The sequence below is a fragment of the Ailuropoda melanoleuca genome, chromosome 10, assembly GCF_002007445.2.
Source record: "Ailuropoda melanoleuca isolate Jingjing chromosome 10, ASM200744v2, whole genome shotgun sequence".
Lineage (NCBI taxonomy): Eukaryota > Metazoa > Chordata > Mammalia > Carnivora > Ursidae > Ailuropoda > Ailuropoda melanoleuca.
In genome coordinates this window covers 108,407,623-108,429,698 of record NC_048227.1, presented here as the reverse complement: position 1 = coordinate 108,429,698, position 22,076 = coordinate 108,407,623, and the positions used below count along the sequence as shown (strand labels likewise).

At 51.9% G+C, this 22,076-nt stretch overlaps 1 long non-coding RNA gene across 1 annotated transcript in view; it reads left to right on the top strand.

Moving 5' to 3' along the window:
- Positions 1–20,817, top strand: part of LOC117804043 — a 26,650-nt gene extending 5,833 nt beyond the window's left edge. The window contains exons 3-5 of the long non-coding RNA XR_004628227.1: positions 12,040–16,480; positions 18,806–19,000; positions 19,153–20,817. This is a non-coding gene — a long non-coding RNA (uncharacterized LOC117804043). The remainder of the gene's footprint in view (positions 1–12,039; positions 16,481–18,805; positions 19,001–19,152) is intronic.
- Positions 20,818–22,076: the final 1,259 nt, after the last annotated feature.

The window sequence follows — 22,076 nt, the reverse complement described above, 5'->3', positions numbered from 1 at the left end:
CCCCCGGAACTGTTCTTCTCTCCTGACAGAGGGATTTTCTATGCAGTTTCTTGCCCCTGCTGATTTCTCAGTTCAGATACAGAACATCTTCTCAATGCCTTCCTGGCTGTCCGTGCTGGCATGACTTATAAACACATTTTCTCACCCTGAGAAGTGTTGACAGTCACCTGCTGTAATAACTAGCCTTCACGCTTTGACTAATTTATTTGATTTCAAATAATGAAAAATACCAAATATATCATAATGTCTTTGCAATATAAATTTTAAGCAGTGTGCTCCTTCTTCCTTCTCTCCCTCCCTTCTTTTCTTCCCTTCTTCCTTCCTTCATTCCTTCCCTCCCTCCCTCCTCCCTTCCTTCCCTCTCACCCTCCTTCTTCCCTCCTTTCTTCTCTCTAGCTTTTTTTTTTTCCTACAATGGCATCTGTTCACCCACAACTGCTCCTCCACTATGCACATGCAGAGGTGACAAGGAAGGTGAATGGAGTGCAGAGAAAGCTGGGAGAGACACTTTACAATGTCTGTGTAGATGTGAGTTCCAGCCTCTCCTTTTGTCTCCACAGCACCTGATACACCTTAAAGTATCACTGAGCACAGGAGTTTATGCCCTGCTGCACAGGAACTATTTGAGTCTAGTTAATTATATCCCTTCAGTGCATGTTAATTTTTTGCATAAATATTATATTCTTCTGAGTTTTATCCTCCTTTTCTTATGTAACATATAATAGATTCCAGAACAGGTGGAAGTATCATCTGAAACATGTAGGCTGTTTTAGTTCAGCACATTTGCTTAATTTACTTATATGAACTTTACTATAATTAGAAAACCTAAAATAATACATACAATTATAAAGACACTAAGTACAATTTTAAACGCAGACATAGGGTGGCCTGGAACTCTTGATAGCGATACCTATCACTACTACTCGCTAGGTATCATGTTTGCTCCCAATACATCACCTCACTTCTGGTGTCAGTGAGGGGTGGGTGAGGGAACTCAGACACAGGGAGGCTAAATAACACGCCGAAAGTCACAAAAGTTGCACAGCTGTCATAGACACACTGACGTTCAAGCCTAAATCTCCTCGTCTCAGAGCCTAAACCCATTACCCATTTAAAGTGAATTTGCTTAAAGTGGGCACCAAAAATTCAAAACGAATAATAGAAACAGTTTTGGTTTGAGACAACCTTGAAAAATAAAACCAGGAGATAGACTAGCACATTTATTTTCTCACATATTTAGCAAACTTTAGGTGTTCACTGCATTAGTGACTAATCCTTATCAAAAAAAAGGAAAGAATCCCATGCCGTGTGGAGTTTTCTGGTGTAAGTCCTCTCAGTGGGGTGCAGTGCAGCACCACCGCTCCTCCCACGTCTGGAAGCACGATCACAGAGCAGGTAAGTTCTGCAAGAGTGTAGATTGCTTTCCCAAAGGCCTCTCTGATACCCAAAAATTCCATTTTGCATTTGTATTTGTTTCATGATCTATGTGCTTTTCTTTTTCTTTTTAAAAAAGATTATTTCTTTATTTAAGAGAGAGAGCAGAGTGAGAGAGAACCTGAGTTGAGGGTAGGGAGTGGCAAGCAGAGGGAGGAGCAGACTCCCCACCGAGCAGGGAGCCTGATGCGGGACTCCTTCCCAGGACCCTTCCCAGGACCCATCCCAGGGCCCTGGGATCATGACCTGAGCTGAACGCAGACGCTCAACCGACTGAGCCACCCAGGCGCCCCTCTGTTTTTCTTTTCGATTGCCAACTGAAGATGACCGTCATGGACGTGTGTGTTTGTATGAGAGAGGAATAGCTCTCATAGCTTATTTTCATTGATTCCATAGGATGATGCCTCCCGCAAAGTTTGTAATTTTGCCGTGTGGTCATTTGGCATTGTGTGGAAATGTTCGGCATTCAATGACGGGTAAAGAGCGTCTGTGGCAGCGCTCCTGTGTAGATGGAGTGGTGTTGCGCACACACCCACCCCTCCTTGGGGCAGCGCAGAAGCCCCCCTGCAGACTTTGGGTTGGTCATGTGACTTGTTCTGGCCAATGGAATGGGAGTGGGCGTGAGGTCCTCACAAGCTTTATATGAGCTGTGTGCTTGGTTGGGCCCATGTGCCCCTGCTGTGCACCATGAGATGAGCACCCAAGGCACAGCTCCTTGTCCAAATAAGTTATTCAAATTTGCCAACATGTTTCCAAAGCAGCCGAGTCCCTGTGCCCCAACCCTTCCTCCGTCTGTCCCCAAGACCAAGCTGAACTCTCCAGTCACTGGAGAGGAAGCAGAAGACAGGGACTCAGTGGGAATGGGACCCTGCTCAGAGTGCTGGTGGCTGTGGCGTCTGTGTCCTTGCCCTGAAGACAAGCGACCTTCATGGTAGTGGCGCTTCTCCCGCACGAATTCCGTAGCCAAATGAAAACTCTGTGTAGCTCCGATAAGACAGCGACCCCTCAGCAAATCGTGTGTGCAGAGCGACCAGAGTGGTCGCTGGCAATTCCGCGTCCACCGCTAGTCCCAGCTCAGGCCAACGAAGGGCAATGGTTGATTAGCCTGTTCCAATCTTGGCAAAACCACAGCCTGCTGTGGGGGCTGCCCTCCATTCCCCACACACCCCAAGGAAAGTGACTGTTTCCTCCGTCTTCACTGTGACGTGATCACAAATTGCGGACGTGGTCGTGGAGCCATGGCTTCCCATAACAAACTCTTCCGAATTTTTCTGTAGCTCTTGTTTATTGAATGATCAGCGTTGGTTTTAGGAGGACACGTAAACTTTTTTTTTTTAAAGATTTTATTTATTTATTTGACAGAGAGAGACAGCCGGCGAGAGAGGGAACACAAGCAGGGGGAGTGGGAGAGGAAGAAGCAGGCTCCCAGCAGAGTAGCTTGATGCGGGGCTCGATCCCAGAACGCCGGGATCACGCCCTGAGCTGAAGGCAGACGCTTAACGACTGAGCCACCTTGGCACTCCAAGGACATGTAAACTTCTGAGCGTGGACCAGAAATGCCTGGGAGTCGCTGCAGGGGCTCGGGGGATGGGCATGTCGTGTGACCGTGCGACACGAGCTGGTGGCCCCGCGGTGTGGGCGCCTTCGCATCTTCTCCCAGCACCTCAACAAGGTTGTGGACATTTTATGACCCAAAGAAATGGTTGACTTGAAAAGCGGTTGATTTAAATACCCATATGGATAATTTTTACAATTCACTTGGTGAGATTCTGGAACATCCTTAGTTGGCTTAGGGGGCAGTTACACGTATGAGATTCTGAGGCAATGATGCAGCATTGATAATTATTGATTGAGCAGCCCTGAAGAGAGTGTGGTTCAATATTAAAGTTTTCTATGATAACAAAAAGGTGAATGGTGATTCAAATACCCAGAAAGTGAAATGCTGGAAAACTTGATCACAATTTTAACAAATTCTTGTTATCGTCCGTCTTGACCCTTTGCCAACTTTTCTCTTGGATTATATGGATTCTCTCTCTGATGCCAGATGTGATATTTTTCTTTTAAAACATGTTCTAGGAAACTTTAACTTGCAGGTGAATAGCTGTGTTGTTATCACCCAGCTCAACAAACCGCAGGTGACCGGGCCCAGTGATTGGGGGGGGGACCGGCACCACAGCCACTCCCACAGGGAGACGCTGACCTCGTCCTCGGGAGAGTTATTTCTTGCTTTTCTTTAGAGCGCCCTGCATATGCTGTGCGTCCCGCCCGTCTGGTCCCATCTGTAGAAGGAGAGCGCCGTGTGCACTCCGGGGGCGTGTGTGTTTGGCTCAGTGGTACACTTCTGAGACTCATCTGTTCTCTGCTGTGGACGTGACTGGTTCATGTACACTGGCACACATGTATCTTTTTCCCATGGGGTATGTGTCCGTTAGCATTCTTTTGAGTGGAGTTTAAATTCCCTTTTGGTTTTAGCTGCTTGGAGCTAAGTGATGCTACCATTACAGGGTCGTTGGACTGGCACACGTTGGAACAACTCCAGGAAGCTTGAACTGGGGCAGAAAAAAAGGACAGAAAAGAAAACATGGTGATTTCTAGTAAACTTGGGGGGAGTTCTGAAGGTTGAACAGACTGTTAATAATGTTCAACAGGGCATCTCAGAACGAGTGGAAAAATGAAACGTCATGCCCTCTTGCTCTTGAGTGAAGTCAGCAGAGACTTGGGTGAGTTGGGCCGGACCGGGTCTGGGCTGCTGATGGGCCCGAGGCTCCAGACTCGACAGAAAGGCAGAGAGGAGTCAGTGCCGAGGGGCCTGTCCCCATGCTTGCAGGGCTAGGAGCTGGGAAGCCCAGCGGCGATCAAACCGCACTGATGTCGTCATCCCCTGACAGCGAGGCTGTGGGCAGCTCCCAGTTCCTTACGTTATGTGAGTGTATCTGTTTATGCCAAAATATCTCTTGAAAGGTGCAGGAGAAGCCGGTTCCACTGCGTCCAGGGAAGGAAAGTGGGTGGCTGGGAACGGAGGTGGGAGGGAGACTTTGCACTGGGACCCCCTTGTAGCTCTAAATTTTGAACCATGTATTCCTTAAAGAAAAATAATTCAAATTAAAAAATTGTCAGCACACGAACAATGCTCATGCTTTAGTCACTTTAGCATGGAGTATCTTTATAATCAGAAAAACAATCCCACAGTTTACTTGGGGAGAAATGGAATCCTACTACATGACCAGAGGTCATTCTGATCTGAGCAGCTGGGATTTTCTTTGTTAGGGCACCCGTGAGGCTGCCTCGGGAGAGGGGCCTGGGGGAGCCGGGGCCCCCGGGGACAAGGGGGAGAGAGAACAGACCCCCTGAGGAAGCCAGCCCCCCCCCAAGGGACACACCCACACAGGACATGGGCTTTCGAGTCTGAAGGCCTTGCTGCAAATAAAAAGTGCTGAGAGAACGTTTTCATGGCTTCAAATAACTGTGATGTGTGATAATTTTCTGTGTTATTTCGGGCTGTGATGAAAAGCTATAAATAACTTGAAGTGTGAGGTTTGTGAGCCGTGTTGGTGCCCAGTCCCAGCGCAGGTGACGCTGAGGACGCGTTTCAGGGTCTGAGAAGGAGGGAGGAAAAGAGGGGTCGCTGAGGTGAGCCTGAACTGCAGGCCCTGCTCCCTGGGGCAGCGGCCAGGGCACTGCCAGCAGTGACCTGAGTCCTGGGGACAGCGTGGGCGGGACGCAGCCGGCACCGGAGTGGGACGCCCTGGCCCGGGGGAGGCAGGGTGGCCCGTGCAGCAGGGCCGCTGAGGGGCCTTGGCCCCCAGCCCAGCAGGCCCATGGATCCCACCCCACCCCCTGGACATGTCCAACCCCCAGCCCCCTTTCCTCTCTTCCCTCTAGAGACTGAAGCCTTTCTCACGTTTGACCCTCTGTCCTGAGTGTCCCCCAACTGCTCACAGCCCAGAAGAGAGAAACCCCCTCCCCAGTTCCATTTCTGTTACGGTGCACAGACCCCCATCCCCTCTCTGGGAGGTGCCTCTTTCTTTGTAACTGAAGTCAAGAGCCATTAAGAGAGTTATGAGAGTGCCAGAGTGACCTAGTCCACAGCCCAGCAGAGACCCGGCGTCCACACCTCCCGGCCCCTGAGGTCTAGATAGCAAATAGCTCCAAGGCCTTCAGTAGTCCAACACGTATTTTAAAATGTGTGTATCTAACATGTACAAAGTAAATGTATATAATATAAATTATATACATTATCTAGTATATATTTTAAAATAATATATACAAATGCTATTTTAATATAAACACATGCTATGTATTCAACACACACCTGTGATTCAAATATGCATATGTGTGCATATATAAAATACAAAACAGCAGCTGGAGGTGGGCCCTTGGAGTGAGCTGTCCACTCCACAAGGAAAGTCTAATTCTTATTTTCTGGCTAAAGTTGCCTAAGAGTGACCTAAGTTGGTCACTGGGTTATCCAAGCAGGCTAAGGTTGAAGCATGTTATGTTTTGATTCCTAGTAAGAGCCTTGTACTGGCAGCTCACTAGTTAAGGCAATGTGTGATAAGGGGAGGCGAATCCCATCAAACTCTCCCCCGGTTTCCTAAGACAAGTGGGGAGGGGGCCATCCTGTGCCCAGGGAAGTCTCCGGCTCAGAGTTCCTGAGTCTGGGCTGCGCTGCAGACGTCCCTGGACACGGGAGCTTCCTGTTATTTTAGGGGGAACCTCACACTAGGCAGTAAAACTTGTAACTCAGCACAGGTGCTGAGATTTTCAGTATTTATTGTAAACTGGTGAGCTGAAGTGAGAGACCAGCTTTATAATATGGAAGACCCTCGGTGAAAATGTTCCCTGGGTGATTTGACAGGTGCTGTGGTCATCGACGTTTCGTGAGGAGTAGGAGAGCATCCTCCACCCCCAGACTAGAGAGATGAGTTTGCTGATAGGAGAGGTCGAAGGCTGAAGAACCCCCTTGTGACCAGACCTTACAAACCAGCCACCACTCAGCATTTGAGCCTCTTTATTCCTTATGGGGTGTTCCACATCCCATGGAGCCGACAGTCCTCGTGCAGCACAGCTCCTGCGGTGTTTTCTGCAAAGCTGGGGCCGTCTTCTGCAGCCCACCTGCCACCCAGCTCTCAAACGTGGCAGCTCCGAGCAGCGTCTCTATGAATAGAGAGGGTGGGAGAGATACTGTGCAATCCCAGTGTGGAAGACACCAACTCTTCCTCCATTCTGATGTTGACGTCACGAACCAAATCTTTGGGAACCGTGTCATTCTGCTTGATCTGCAGGGTCCCAAATACTGCATTAGGTCACACTGTCTTTAAGAGACAAGGACAAGAAGCCCCAGCCTTAAGTGATGTGGATTAAAAACAACAACCACAAATACCTTTTCTAGATACAGGCATGTATCTACTTCAAAATAGAAAAAATTGAAGTCCTCCCAATCATCATGGAGTATTTATGACATGGTAACGGGCTTCTCATTTAATCCTAACATAAATTTACATGGAAGGTGCTGTTGTTATTTACATTTTACCATTGAGAAGATCAAGGTTCAAAGCATGCGTGTCAGAGCGAATCCCACATTGTCAGAACCAGGATTTGAACACTAGTTGTTCTGACTCCAAATCCTAGACTCTAGGGGCACCTGGGAGGCTCCATCGCCTAAGTGTCTGACTCTTGATTTCAGCTCAGGTCATTATCTCAGGGTCGTAAGATGGAGCCCCATGTTGGCCTCCGCGCTTGGCGGGGAGTCTGCTTGAGATTCTCTCCCTCTGCCCCTCCCCCACCCACACTCTGTCTCTAAAATAAATAAATAAACAAATCTTTAAAAAATTCCTATACTCTTAACAGCCATGGAGCAAGAGTTCTCCCTCCCTACACCCAGTTTCATCCACCAAGACAGGTGTCATCAATGTTTTATAGGAGCTCCTTTCAGTGTCTTCCTCTGCACACACACGCACACACACGTACACACACACGTACACACACGTGCGCGCACACACACTACACACACACTACACACACGTACACACACACACAAACACACACACACACTCAGGTCTACATAGGTAGGTTCAGACAATTCACACTGTTCCACAACTGGTTTTTGTCACTCAACCACGTATCTTGGAGATCTAAACATGTCAGTTTTGCGATGTAGCATGGGGGGCTTAGTGTGGGAAGCATTTCAGGAGTTTGGCCTAATCACCTAGAGAGATGAACCCTAACTCCCTGGCGTGCTGTGTCACGACCGTCAATCGGGAGCATCACAGCACTTTGAAACTGTTCTTTGTGAGAGTTTTGTAATGCTTTCTGGTTTGCAGTGACCCCATGCAAATGAAGGAGGACAGCTGAGCTTCGGGTGTGCCTTGGTTTCTATAAAAGGTGAAGCATTATTGACTAACTACCAAAAGGAGACACTCTTTTGACAAAGTTCACTTAATGAGCACATACTCCACACATAAGTTCAGGACACCAGAGACTGATCTGCGGATCAGTTTCCAACCTGTCTCTGCAACAGTCTGATGAATGAACTCATAGAGCTCCTGTTCCTGCAGCCATGACAGCTAGCATGGGGAGGCAGAGTGTGGTTGGGAGGTTGGTACTTCATGCCCATGTGGTTAGACTAAGAGTATCTCATTAGCTCCTGGGGGAATGTGTCATAAGCTACACTGTTTATTCTTGGAGATTCTGTAAGCCTCCTGGGACCTGGTGACCAGACATGGCGAAGAGCAACACCTTCCCAAACCCGTCCTCCTGAGGAACACCCATAGGCCAGCGCTGATCTCAGTGTGAGCACCTTCCCTGTGGTAAGATCTCAGCCCCCACAAGTGTTCTGTGGAGGCATTGAAATCCATGTTGGAGGGTAGGTGGTGATGAGGGATGTTTCTCAGCTTGCTGGGTTTGGTTCCCTCAATCAGGCAGTACCACTCCTTATCTAAACACCGAAGCTCTCTTTTAGACCTCCGTTACTTACCCTGCTTTTTAGAGTCTGACTTGTATAAGAGATGGCATTTATACAGTAAGTCAAAGTTTATTTTTCTGTGTCCCTTATAGTCTATGAGAGCAGGGATTATGGGTTATTTATTTCTGTCTCTCCAAGGCCTAGCAAAGTGATAAATACATATAGGAAGCCCTTAATTAATGCTGAATGAATGAATGGAGGAGGCCAGTGTATGTAAGGAAATATTTAATCAGTTCTGAATGAAGAAATGAAAAAAACAACCCAAGGTAGTGGTGATGTTGATGACGGTGGTGGTGATGGTGATGATGGTGGTGGTGGTGATGGTGGTGATAGTGGTGATAATGGTGATGACAGTGGTGATGATGGTGATATTGGTGATGATGATGGTAGTGATGGTGGTGATGGTGATGATGGTGGTGGTGGTGATGGTGGTGATAGTGGTGATAATGGTGATGACAGTAGTGATGATGGTGATATTGGTGATGATGATGGTAGTGATGGTGGTGATGGTGATGGTGGTGATGGTGATGACAGTGGTGATGATGGTGATATTGGTGATGATGATGATGGTAGTTATGGTGGTGATGGTGATGATGGTGGTAATGGTGATGATGGTGGTGATGATGATGACGGTGATGATGGTTGTGATGGTGATGGTGGTGATGATGATGGTGGCGGTCATGCTGGTATTGGTGGTAGTGTATATGTGTGTGTGTTCTCTGAGTAGGGAGGTGATGTAGTGGTGGTGTTTGCGTGTGTGTGTGTGTGTGCGCTCACGCCCATGTGCATGTGCACATGCCATAGAGGTCTTCTGGGAGACATCATTGGGAAGGGTACAGTGTGGTTTGCTGGCAGCGCATGGCACCCCTGCACTAGCACAAGGACTATTAGTTTTAGACTCCTGGGTTCTGTTCAGCTTTGGGAACATGGAAAGAGAATAATTTTCTTTTACTTCAATTCGTGTTAGTTTGTTCTTGAAAGTCAGTGAGTCTTTTCTTGCATTGGCTTGCTGAGCTGAGCAAGTGGGCTGGTAATGCTGAACTACAGGGACGTTGGGGATCAATAACTAATAGAAAGTGATTACCTGTAATGACGCTCTTTGAACGTGTCAGATGATTAAATACTAGAGGAAGAGAAGATAATCGTTGGAATTTCAATGGAACACTCCCTTCATGGTATTGGAGGCAGGAGCAGTCTAATGGTGCACTCTTCCCAGGCTCCCAGTTCCATGACCCAATAGAAACTCATCAGGGGATTGGGTCTCAGGAGTTCCATGCAGCTAAATTCCATCACCAGGTGGGTGCCTGACATCTGTGGTCATACGCGTCTGGATGGAAGTGCTGAGTTGGCTGACTGGTCCTTTAAATTATGAACTAATGGTTTAAGAGATCTTGATTCTTAAGGAAAATGTGAAAGAACTTTGAGTAACTGTGAAGGAGAGGGTCTAAGGAGATGCCGATGGTGATGATCTCTTTTAGATTCAGCCACCACTTCCGGGGCAGGCAGTTGGACAACCTCTCAGCCGCTGGGCATGAGAACCCCTGTACTGAGACCCCATCCCAATTCACAGGTCGTAGTGTTGGAGCCCTGGGGCCACATACCACTGGCCTCCTGTCCCAGCTATGGTGGTTTCCACAGGGGCCCAGCTTGCCATCCAAGCCTGAGGCTGCCAGGCCCCTGCAGGAGCAGGGCCTCATGTTGGCAGGGGGAGGCCTTGACTGTTTCTGACTCTGGTGACTTCAGTTCGGCATCACATGTAACATGGGACCGCTGTTCTACTTGTGATGGGAAAGTTTGATTTCACGTGAAAACACTCAGGAAGTTCAAGCTGTGCGAGGCAGAGGGACTGGAAACGTGGCAGAGACCCCAACTCTGGACTCACCCAGGGATGTGGACACTCACAGACCCCTGGGCAGCGGGGCCTCTCCTGGGCACCTTTGCAGGAGGGCAGCGGTGTTTCCGGAAGGCACTAGCTCTGGGGAGGGAGGGAGTCCCAGGACCATGGCTGAGCCCATTTGTAGATTTAAAACTTTCTTTGCATTTAGCACAGGTATGATTTTTATCAGCTTCCCACACTGGCTTTTTGACAGCATGTAATACAGTCTCCATTCCAAGACACATTGACGAAGTTGATGAATGAGACATAAACGCTTCCAGACTATTTGTCTGAAATCAAATTCCGGAGAGAAACACACATTGTGAATGCTGCTTGGGGCTCTTTGTGCCCCCTCCCCCTGCAACGCAGAGTGTCCTAGGATCTGGAGAATGAAACCCCGAGCAATGCACAGGCGACTGCGTTTGAAAGCACCCGTGAGTGACACGCTCCTGCCGCGGGGAGCTGAGGGGAGGGCTGAGCTGTGGGCCCCATCATGTCCCAGGTGTGGTCTGAGCCAGGGGCCATGCTGGCACGGTGACTGGGTCCTGAGCCAGCTCCCACCTGTCAGCAGAGCCTGGGGAATCAGCAGTGAAATCTAAGATCAGCTCAAAGAATCCAGTCCTACTGTCTTTGCTTATGAAGCCAACACTTGTAACAGGGTTTGAGCTCCTTCAAGAAAATGATTCTTCAAAAACCAAACACAAATGTACAAAAATCACATTTCCGCCTCTCAGACGGCTGATCTAAAGCAGCAATGCCTCACTCACCAAATCTGCCAAGGTGTGTCTTTGAACAGAGAATATATTATATACTGTCAAAACCCAGTGTCAAAAGTAGATAAAATCACAGTCTATGCTAAATGCAAACAAAGTTTTAAATCTACAAATAACATTTAAACCTTACTTCATTTAAAAACCAATCTTGAATTCTAAACACATACACTTTATTTAAAAAATCATCTTAGAGTTTTGTTTTCTTTAAAGTTCTTTCCTACACAACGAAAATCCCTAGACACTAGAACCTGCTCTCTTAGGTCCGGCTGGACTTCACTGCCGTGCAGCCCGTGCGGATGGTGCTACTTACTTGCTCTAAGTGGACGTTCGTCGTCATCGGCCTGTGGATCTGTAATGATGTCTCTTCCCACTTTGTCCTCGTCTCTGCCATCTTGTCCCCCAGGCTTCTGGGCAATGTCCACACATACAGGTCCTCCCGTTCACAAGTTAGGTACTTTCGCACACACAGATCCCTGCACTCCCACAGAGATCCTCAAGGAGGGGGTTGGATGGGCACGAGCCTCAGGGTGGGCACGCTTCAGGCGGGACCTCTGCAGAGGGCAGCCTCACAGGGAAGGTCGTCTGCGTGTATGCTGCCCGACCTATGTGCCCATCTCCAAAAAATGGTATTTTCTCAGCTTTATCCGATTGGCAATTACTGTCTTTATCACTATTTTGAATAGAAGAATATCTTCGGCAATCTCAGGGAGGGGGTGTTTTGTTTTCGTTGTTGTTTTTTTTTTTTTTTTTGTAGTTATTCCATGAGCTTCCTTACCCGCTCTCTACTATTGTCCCTGGCTGTTCACTCCTCTCGCTAGAGGAGACACAGTCACTCCTGCTGGGTTCAGTCTGTGGGTTCCGCTACTTGTTTTCCTATCGACCTCAGAAAATGAGTCTTTCATTCTCTAGTCTTCATCTATTGACAGCTTGCAGATTTTTTTAGCATTCGATGTCTTTGTGAACTAATTTCTCTTGTATCTTTTGCTTTCCAGAAAAAAAAATCGCAGAGTGTCATTTTTGACTTTGACTTTGAAATGGCAATGTGCACATTGTGCTGCCTCAAGCATCTGAGACCCCAACAGGATCACAGGAAAATCCTGGAAATTAATGTGACTATTTCATCTTCTACTGAGACAACTTTATTTTCAACTACAGCAATCTTTCCTTTCCTTTTTTTCTTTCTTTCTTTCTTATTTTTTTTACATTGTGAGTTTTTTTTTTAACCAGCATTTCTAATGAGTGACATGCAAATGAAGATTGTGTCAGTCGTAGAAAACATGAATATTTATTATTGGCTTCTCCTCCTGCCTGGCACTGGGGCCAACCTGCAGCCAGGCTTCCTGTCTCCCGTTGGTGCTCAGCCCGTAGGGTGGCGGGTGCCAGCCCTTCTGTGGTGGGATCTGACACACAGGGGTGGTCGGTGGTGGAGTCTTCCCATCCCACAGAGCAGACACTGAGTCCTTACAAACTCTTTGTTCCTCCAAACCACAGCCCCCATCCAGCTGTCCGTCCCCACGCAGCCCTCACCTCCCCAGCGCTCCTGGGGGACAGCTCAACCCAGGGCCTCGCGTGCTCACACTGACAGAGCTAAGAGCTTCCACCAGGAAAGAATGAGCCAGGGAAAGACTCTGAACGTGGGGCTTGGGGCGCTGGGCTTGTCCTCCAGCGAGTGGCCTCGGTGAGAAGCTAAGGAGCGGCACACCAGGCTTGGGCTGGGGTGGTTTCAGTGGGAAGCAGAAGGTGATCCAGGGCTAACGGTGAAATGCTTGCTCTGTGCTCTCTAGCGACTTCAATTAAGCGGGCGTGAGCTAATAAACAGAGAACGGACAGGTTCAAGTAGATGCCGGTCCTTGGAGGAAGAGGCACAGGGCATGTCTATTTTTAAACATACCTCAAATTTGAAGTTTGTAATTGCTAGGGGTAGACCTGCGCCCCTGCCGGTCTCAAGTTCTGAGCCCTGTACCTGGGAAGTGACCTCATTCATGGGGTCTTTGTGGACATTAGCAAGTTAGGATGAGGCCATTAGGTGGGACCCTTGTTCAGTGTGACTGAGTCCTTACGAGAAGGGGAAATGCCATGTGAGGGCCCAGGGGGTGACCCAGGCAGGCGCTGGGGTGGGGCAGCTGGGAGGAGGAGGCCCCTGACAGAAGGGCAGAGGGCGGGGAGTGGACCCTCCCCTCCGCTCCTCCTGGAGAGTGCGGCCCTGCCCACACCCAGACCTTTGGCCTTCAGAACTGGGAGGGGATGGGTTTCTGTTGCTCTCAGCCACCCAGGCTGTGGTCCTTTGTTGGGCGGCACCAGGACACCAATCCAGCCCCTACAGCCAGTGAACTCCTGGACTGAAATGAACTCGAACTTGTGGCCGATGTGGGGTGACTCAGCTTTAGATGTTTTTCATTGGCAGCTTTGGAAATAGTTTGAGAGAGCACAGAAGAGCATAACATGGCCCCTGTGTGCGCAACACTAAAGAGAATTAAAATCTGTTTTGTTTGGGGCTTCCTGCTGAAATCCCAGTTTAAAAATCAGAGGTCTATAAAATTGGCTCCTTTGTTCTCAGAAGACTCTCATTGACTGATGCCACACCAGCAACGGTACACTGGCCGATGGGAGGCGCTTCGTCGCTGGACCTTTCCGGAACAACGCCCCGGACCACTCCCATGCCTGGTGGTCCCTGTCCGGCCTCTTGGGAAGCTGAAGGGGTTTAGGTGTTGATCCTACTGCCTTCCTGGGTTTTTGGCAGAACACCGTGTGTGTTACCCCCTCACTCTTTCTCAACCAGCGTTCCGGCTCCAGAATCAGACCGCCTTGGCTGAAAGCAGACGATGTAACTCGTGGCACGTCCAGAGCTCATTCCGACCAGCCTCCTTTCCAACGTGCTGATCCCCTGGGAGAGGCGGGGAGTCAGCGTGTCCCTGGACGCTCAGCCCTGACCTTCCCAAGGCGCATCTCTGGCAGGTCCCACCCACTAATGCAAACTTGGGTGATTTGATGCCAGCTTTCTTGTTCCCACACTTGCAGGGCTGGGTCTGGGATGAAAGGTCTGCACACACACTCCCTCGAAGCAGGTGCATCCTGGGTTTCCAGGCGGACGCTGATGTCAGCCCAGCGCCAGGCCCACACGTCCTGAGCTCCGCGCCCCACAGGGCTGTGGGATGAATGCTCGCTCTGTGAGCCTGCGACCTGGGCTGGGGAGGGGGGAATCTGATCCCCTTTGTTAAAGGTCCGGGGGATGCCAGCTGCTGATGGCCAGGGCGCATGTCCAGAATCATCCTCTCCTAAGACTGGGTTTCTCTTGGCCTTTACCCACTCCTGGTCTGTAACCAGATACCGCGACACAGAAAGGTTAGCCTTTCTGCTCGTTTTTCACTTGAAAGGCACTGTGAAACTAGAATTTGAAAAGAAAAAAAAATATTTGTTTTTAGATAGCACTCCCACCCCGGGGAAGTTTCTCCGGATCTGACAACATTAACTCATTCCCTTCTAATGTACGGGACACTTTTATTCAGTACTTACTGCACACCAACATGGCGCTAACCGCTTTTCTTCCATTTTATCATTTATATTCACTAACGTTCTATCAGATAGGTTTTTACTGCCAGCGTTTAATAGATGCAAAGACAGACTCAGAAAGGGGATGTACGATGTGGCAGGTGGTAAGGCTAGCTACCTACAGGAGTGAGGGCCTAACCAAGGAGGGAGGAGAGACAGAGAGCGACAGAGACAGAGCAGGGGCGACGGATCGTGCCGTGGCCGTGCAGGGTGAGAGAGTGGAGCTGTGGCAAGGTGTTCTCAGCCCACGTTCCGTGTGGCTGCGTGTTGCTGGCAAATCCTCTCTGCACGGTGTTCCTACTCTTTGATGCTGCAGATCCCAGACACCTGTGAAGGCCTGTCTCGAGCCACAGAGGTCAGGCCAGTGCATCTCTATCACCCTGACCCCTGCAGCCGGCCTGGAACCTGTCTGAGAAAGCATATTTACCTGCTTCGAAGCTTTTCCGCAGAGATTTCACTCCTCAGCCATCGAGGAGCCGCAGCCCAGTCATCATGTGATGCTTTCCCACTCGTGGTCCACGGGCCTCTCCACAGAGCCTGACACGAGGCTGGGCCTGCAGGTGCGGGAGGTGCAGGAAGGGCAAGGTGACGGTGACCTTCCTGTCTGCCCTTCCCGTGCTCCCTGGAGAGAAGGCCTACGGGTGTGTGTGCGCGAGACTTCACCTGTCAGTTTAGAGGAAATAGAGCAAAACCCGTGCACTCCCATTTCCTCCAGAAGCCCTGCTGTGGGCCCCAGCAAGGCCAGTGCGCTCGTCCCCGCCAGGCCCCAGATCTCAGACACGCGGACTCCAGGACCAGAAACACCCTCCTACCCTTTCAAACCCCGGTCTGTGCAAAGTGTCACGGCGGCCCTGAGAAACGAGTGTGCCGATCTTCTTCGACGGACGAGGGGGCGACCTCCTGGTAAACCTGTGTCGGCCGTGGACTTCCGTGGTCACGTGGCTGGCTCATAACTGCCATTTCAGAGCCACGGCCCAGCGTCCGAGTGAGGATCGGACCGCGTGCCTCTCGCCCGGGACAAGATCCAAATTCAAAGCTCCAAGTACGATTTGTGGTGAAATGCTTTGATTTTGCACTGCCGTGAAGTCCAAACACCGTCAAGGTGACCCGTTGTGAAGCCATGGGCGTCTGTGGTAGGAAAACTGTGAATAAAAGTGTATTTAGGAACATTGTCACCTAAATTAATGTTTATTTTCTGTTCTACATTAACACGTATTCGCTGTGCAAACTCAGTTTTAAAACAAGCCCCTTCGCCTGCCTTCCGGTCAAAGGGCTGCCCCCCAGCCTAAGCCCTTTGGGGAGAGGCACTGGAGCCACGGCCACGAGGAGCCACGGCCGCGGGTTTGTGGACCGTGCCCCGAGGCGCATGGCGCTGCGAGAGAAACCGCCCGGCCACCTGGATCCGGAGGGAGAATGAATATTGACGAGCACTGTGTGCCTCTCGCGCTCGGACGTTGAACCTGGTGAACACACCTTCCTCTTGGCTCCTGGGAAGCAGGTCTGCCTCAGTGGGTCCTTGGCCCCCAAGGTTCGTGGTTTAAACTGTGGACTCTAAAGGCCTGGAGACTGCCTCCCGGGCTGGGCCAGGCTTGGACCTCAAGCGCTTCCAGGCCATTCTGATGGGCGCTGAAGGTTGGAGCTGCGGCTGCAGACTCCCAGGGCCCGGCCCGGCTGAGGGACCCCAGGTAGAACCGGGCCAGCGCCATGCAGAGACCCCCACGGGGGTGCGCCCACAGCCCACGCAGGACACGGTCATGTGACGAGCTCCCTCACAGTGGAGAAGGAGCTAATTCAAGTTGTGCGGGAGGAAAAGGGCTTGGTGATCTCTCTGCAGGAAACTCTTCAAAATGCTAGTCATCATCAGGCACTTAATTAGCAAAAAGGGTGAGTTTTTCTCTTTTCTTATTATGCTTATGGCATTTGCCAGCTTTTGAATAGTTATAATCTGTTGTGATTTCTTTCCTGTTCTAAATATTTTTCTCATTCGTGCTTCCCTCTGTGCCCATATTTTTGTTCTTTTTCTTGAAGAGAGTCCCCACACTGCGCTGGCATTAGGACCCTCCGATCCTTGGGGCTCCTGGGTGGCACAGCGGTTAAGCGTCTGCCTTCGGCTCAGGGCGTGATCCCGGCGTTATGGGATCGAAGCCCCACATCAGGCTCCTCTGCTATGAGCCTGCTTCTTCTTCTCCCACTCCCCCTGCTTGTGCTCCCTCTCTCGCTGGCTGTCTCTATCTCTGTCGAATAAATAAATAAAATCTTAAAAAAAAAAAAAAGGACCCTCCTATCCTGAACACAGGACAGCATGCATGGGGAGGTCTGCCGGCCGGGGGTTGGGGGACCCCAGGCCTCGCAGCCTCCAGAGGGTCGAGCAGAGCGTGACGTGGGTGTGTCGTGGCCACAACGTGACCCGTGAAGAGGTTTAAGAGCAGAAAGAAAAATAAAGATTTTTAGCAGTTGCTGTGAGTGTGGAATTTTAGGGAGTGGCAGAGATGTCAACTAAGAATTTTAAGGAGTGCTGCTGGGAATTTGGCCTTTATTTCCGCCCGGGGGTGTGTGTGTTGGCGGGAGCAGGAGGAAGGTGGGAGGCAAAGAAAGACAAAAACCCACAATTCATTCACTTGAAAACTTTCTTTCTCAGCAGCTAGCTTTTGTAATTTGAATGTGACTTTGTTTATTTATTTTAAAAAATTTTTATTTCTTTCTTTGAGAGAGAAAGCGGGAGAGCACAGGTGGGAGCCAGAAGCAGACTCCCCGCTGAGCAGGCTCCATCCCAGGACCCATCCCAGGACCCATCCCAGGACCCTGGGATCATGACCTGGGCCGAAGGCTGACACTTCACGGACGGAGCCACACATGCGCTCCTTGAATGTGACTTTAAACAAAGATTGAGCCACAGGGGACCCAGGCTTTTTCAGGTCACACTGGGATCAACAGTCAGGATGCTGTCCTCCCCTTTCTGTACTCCAGGTTGCCCTTCGCAGCATGGCCTTTGCTGCCATGTCCTCCTGGGAACACCCCTGGTCCCTCCCAGTGTCACTCAGGCCACCCCCGTGCCGAGTGTCCAGAGATAACAGCTGTCCTCACATTCTGTCCGGCCAGACTGATGCAGTTTCCAGAACATTCTTGCACTTTCCACATCTGCCCCTTTGTTCTTTCTGCTTGTTCTTCCTGTGAATCCTCCCCTTCTTTACCAGGGGACCCTTGGGGGCACAGCAGCATTGTGGGAGATATGCTCCCAGCCCCTTCTCACCCTGGGGGGTGCTTTCCTCACCGGCTCCCCTGCAGCCCTTGTCTGCATCCCGAAAACGGGCGTTCTGGGCGGCTCCGCACACCGTGTGCAGGGAGGGGAGCCCCGGTGGGATCAGCAGCAGCTCCTTGTCCTCACTGACAGGGTCATGCCTGTTCCGCTAGTGACCCTGTGCCCCTGCCAGAGCCCAGCTCGCAGAAGGCAGGACAGCAAATGTGACCGCTGCGCGTTTGAGCCCTTGTCCCTTCTTCAGGTGCACACGTCCCGCTGCGCAGAGGAGACCGTCATTCCTGTGTTACCGACGAGGCTCGGAGCGAAGTCTCTCGTCCATGGTTACTCGGCACCCCTGCAGGGCCCTCTCCCCCTCACCTCGAGAAAGGCCGCCCTTCCTCCGTGCGGGGGGCGGGGGTAACAGGTCACGTGGGCCCGTCTCAACTCTTACTGAGGGTCTCTGAAGCAATGCAGCCCTCACGATGGCCCGTGGCATGCTTCTTGTTTGGGCGTGAGCCATGGGCGTGTTTTGGAGCAAGTCCTCAGGCTCTTCAGTCGATCTTTTCCTGCGTTAGGGCAAAAGGTAACCTTATCCCGTGGCTGGAGCAGCCTCCCTGTGACCGTGGGGCTGTGGCCGTGGTTCCCGCCCCTCCCAGGAGGCAGCCCCTGCACGGCGTCCCCAGGGGGCATGCTGGGCACACGCAGAGTGCCACGGAGACCCAGGGCTTTGGGTGCGCGTGGATGAATGCAGTAGATGTGCGTTCGTGCTGCCTGGGGACGCCGCGTGGGTGCGGAAGGAGCCTGGTGTGCGCTGTGCCTCGGTGGGTGTGCGTGGGCGCGGCCTTCCCAACAGGGAGAGTGCAGCGCAGCCCTGGGGTGGAGGCACCCCGGACACTGCTGGGGGACATGCCAGGGAGCCTTTCTCGGGCTAACCTGAGGGTTACCTCATGCTTCTGTGGCATCACTTGCAGCCTCGTTCGGATGAGCCCCTGCTTTCAGCACAGTTTTGCTGCCTGATGTTCTGTACGAAGTGATGGGGCTGGAGAGGGAGCGAGTCTCCCGGCCTGCAGCAAGGTGCCCGCAAGCGCTGGGAGCTTGTCTGCTTGGGGCCAAGGCTACTGCCTCACATCTTCTCCACAGCCACTGCGGGTCCAAACAACACCAAGGTAAGTGTGGCCAAGGTGGGCGGGGACAGGGCACGGACTCCATTTCCCATGTGGTGTGAATCAATCATCCTGATTCACGAGTGAGAACCGTAGGCCTCGTAAAGCATCAGCTTCCTCACCAGTGAAATGGGGGCGTCCTTCTGGTCTTGCAGGGTTGCTGTGAGGATCCATGGGGCTCATGGAGCCTCAGGACCCGGCACGTACCTGGTGCTCAAGAAAGCGGCCATGGCGACGGTTCACGTATCATTGTCCTGCTGCCTCCTCTCCCTGGCCCGGCCTGCCGGGGTCCGCGGCAAACAGCTGCAGCCTGAACCACTGTTTCCAGAAGGTCGGGTAGGAGCACGTGACCCTGTCCCCAAGACTTTCCTCGGCAGACATGCTACAGCGTGGTACCTTCCATCGTCCCACAAAGGCCTCAGGCGGCTCAAGGGCCATAGGTCCACGTGCAATCCCACTATGCAACCCGCCGACTTGCGCGAGCAGCCTGCATGCAGCCTCAGGCCCCGCCTGCAACATCGGAACAGTGGCAGGGAGGCTGTGTGTCTCCCACTCAGGGGCGAGCTGTCCAGGGAGCTGCCCTGAGCTTGCCTGGCAGCTGGACCTGTCGTCTGCCCACAGTGCTGGCCCCGGAGCCTGGCTGCCTCCCTTTTGAGTCGCCTCCCAGGGGGCCCAGCGGTGACAGGCACCTGCTCTCCGGGTCGGGCTGCGCAGCCCCAGCCACCCTCCTGCAGTCCACGAGAGCCCTCCGGTAGACGCCTCCTTCCTGCCTTGATGGAATCCACAGGCGAAGTGGGGGGTTTGCCCTCCTAGGTGGCTGCAGGTTCCCTGGTCCCCGTGCCACCAAAAACATCTTCAGACAAGACTGTCCTGAGAAGCGCCCCCGCTCGGGGCTGCCCTCGCCCTGCAGGCTCATCTCCGCTCTGACGTGGGCCCTTTCCTGCCCCTCGGGGTCTTGCCATGAGTTGACATCAGAGGCCTCACGTTCCCCAGTGGTTGTCAGCACTTTCCCTGAGGGGACAGTGAATCCGGGCCACCAGAGTGGACCTGGGGCTCCCAGGGCTACCCTGCCCATCCTCGGAGGGCTGGCGGGGGCCTTAACAGCCGTGGGCAGCGAGTTTTCCCTAAGCCCTTGACCCGCTCGCTATCGGAAACACAAATGACCTCCGTTTACCTGGCTGAGAACAGAGGCACGGAAAGGGGGGAAGGGCGTAGGAGCTGGTGTACTTCCTGCCGATCGGAAGTTGGAGCTGGGACGGAACCAGGCAATCTGAGGCCAGACTCCTCACTCTTCCCAAATCCCGAATCCCGAATCCTGATGTCGCTGATGCAAGTCCTTTGTCCCTGCGTGGAACTATCTGTGGGATGTTCTAGGTCAGAATGCGTGGGCTGCGGCCAGCAGGTCAGGGGGCAGGGACCCACTCGCACCTAGAAGGCATCAAGGTCTGTGCCTGTGCTCAGCTCCTGCCATCTGGGGTGGTTTCGTCTGTGCAGAGGGGCCATCGAGCCACCTCCACGGGGCCTGGTGACTGATGAGAGGAGTCCGCACGTAGTCCCATGGACGGGGCTCGCTCACGTGGGGACAGAGGCTGCAGGCGGCTGGCGGAGAGACGAGTCTGTGCTGCTTTTGGTGATCCATTTCATTGCTGGCCGCAGGGTAGGGATTTTGGTGCGAAAAATTTAATTTCAAACTAAGTCCTATGAAAACTATCTTCCAAGAGCTCCTATCGTTGTGGCTATTCTCAATAAGGCAGCGAAGTTTCATCAGTTCATTAGGGTCTCAGTCAGTCCAAGTTCTGGGGGCTGGAAGTCCAAGCTCAGGGAGCAGTCAGAGTGGGTGCCTGGGGAGGGCCCACTTCCTGGTTTGCAGATGGTCATCTGCTTGCTGTGTCCTCCCATAGTGGGGAAGGGGTGGGTAGGGAGAGAGGGAGGGGCGAGAGAGAGAGAGAGAGACAGAGAGAAAGAAAGAGAGGTAAGGAGAGGGTGGGAGGGGGAGGGAGGGAGAGAGCCAGAAGGAAGGGTGGGGGGAAGGGGTGGGGCAGGAGCAGAGAAGGAGAGCTCCACTGCCTCTTCCTACAAGGGCAGGGGTCCATCTGTGAGAGGCCTACCCACGAGCTACGCAGCCCCCGCTGTGGGAATGTTGGAGGGACAGCGTGAGCCACGCACGACACTAGACTACTTCCCACATCCTCTTTGGAGCGAACTGGACCACACAGGCTGCATCAGGACCCGCAACAGCTTCTGGCCTCCCTTGACCTGTCAGACTTCAGGGCCAGCCGTTGAGACAAGGCAGCCCCAGAGTCCACAGATGTAACTCCAGGGCCTCCGGGAAGCACAGAAGGCACCGCAGTGGGAAGGCAACACAGGCTTGGACACACACGGCTGCTCGCCTGCCATGAGCGTTTTCAGCGGGAGTCCCAGGAGAACACGGAGCATAGGGGAGCGCGTCCTGCGATGCCGGACTTGCCTGCTGATGGGAAGGAAGGTCTGCAAGAGACAGGGACTTGGACATCGTTTTGTCTGTTTTTGTCTGATCGTTTCACACTGTTCCTGCCGAGTGGAGTTTCACCATCGAGATGAAATGCTCATTACACAGGCATCTACCCATTCCATATCAGGGTAATTTTTCTATGTTAAAAGTATCTCTTCTCTTTGATCGGGTGAGATAAGAGATGGAACATTCTTGTGTCCTGGATGGATGGGGACGTTTATTAGCCTTTGCATTTTCTGAACTTGGAAATGTGTGAAGACACTTTCAATAAACACAGGGCACTAAAGCGTTGGCGTAAATGCTGCATTGAAATCTGCGCGTGTCCACTGTGACGGGATCGTGGTCGGCACACCCCCAGCACAAGCCCTGTGCACAGTTACCCCCACATGTGGGGAAGGAGCCACGCAGCAGGCTAGTGACCCGTCTCTTCCACCTTCCTCCTCAAAAGTGTCCACCCTTTACAGGTCCTGCTCATAGCCCCTCAAGGGCTGCTCTGGTCAGAGGGCTAACCAGGGCCCAGAACCAGCAGGAAACACCTCATGACTTGTGATCAGAAGGAGGAGGCCATGACTTCTCTTGTCCTGTGAC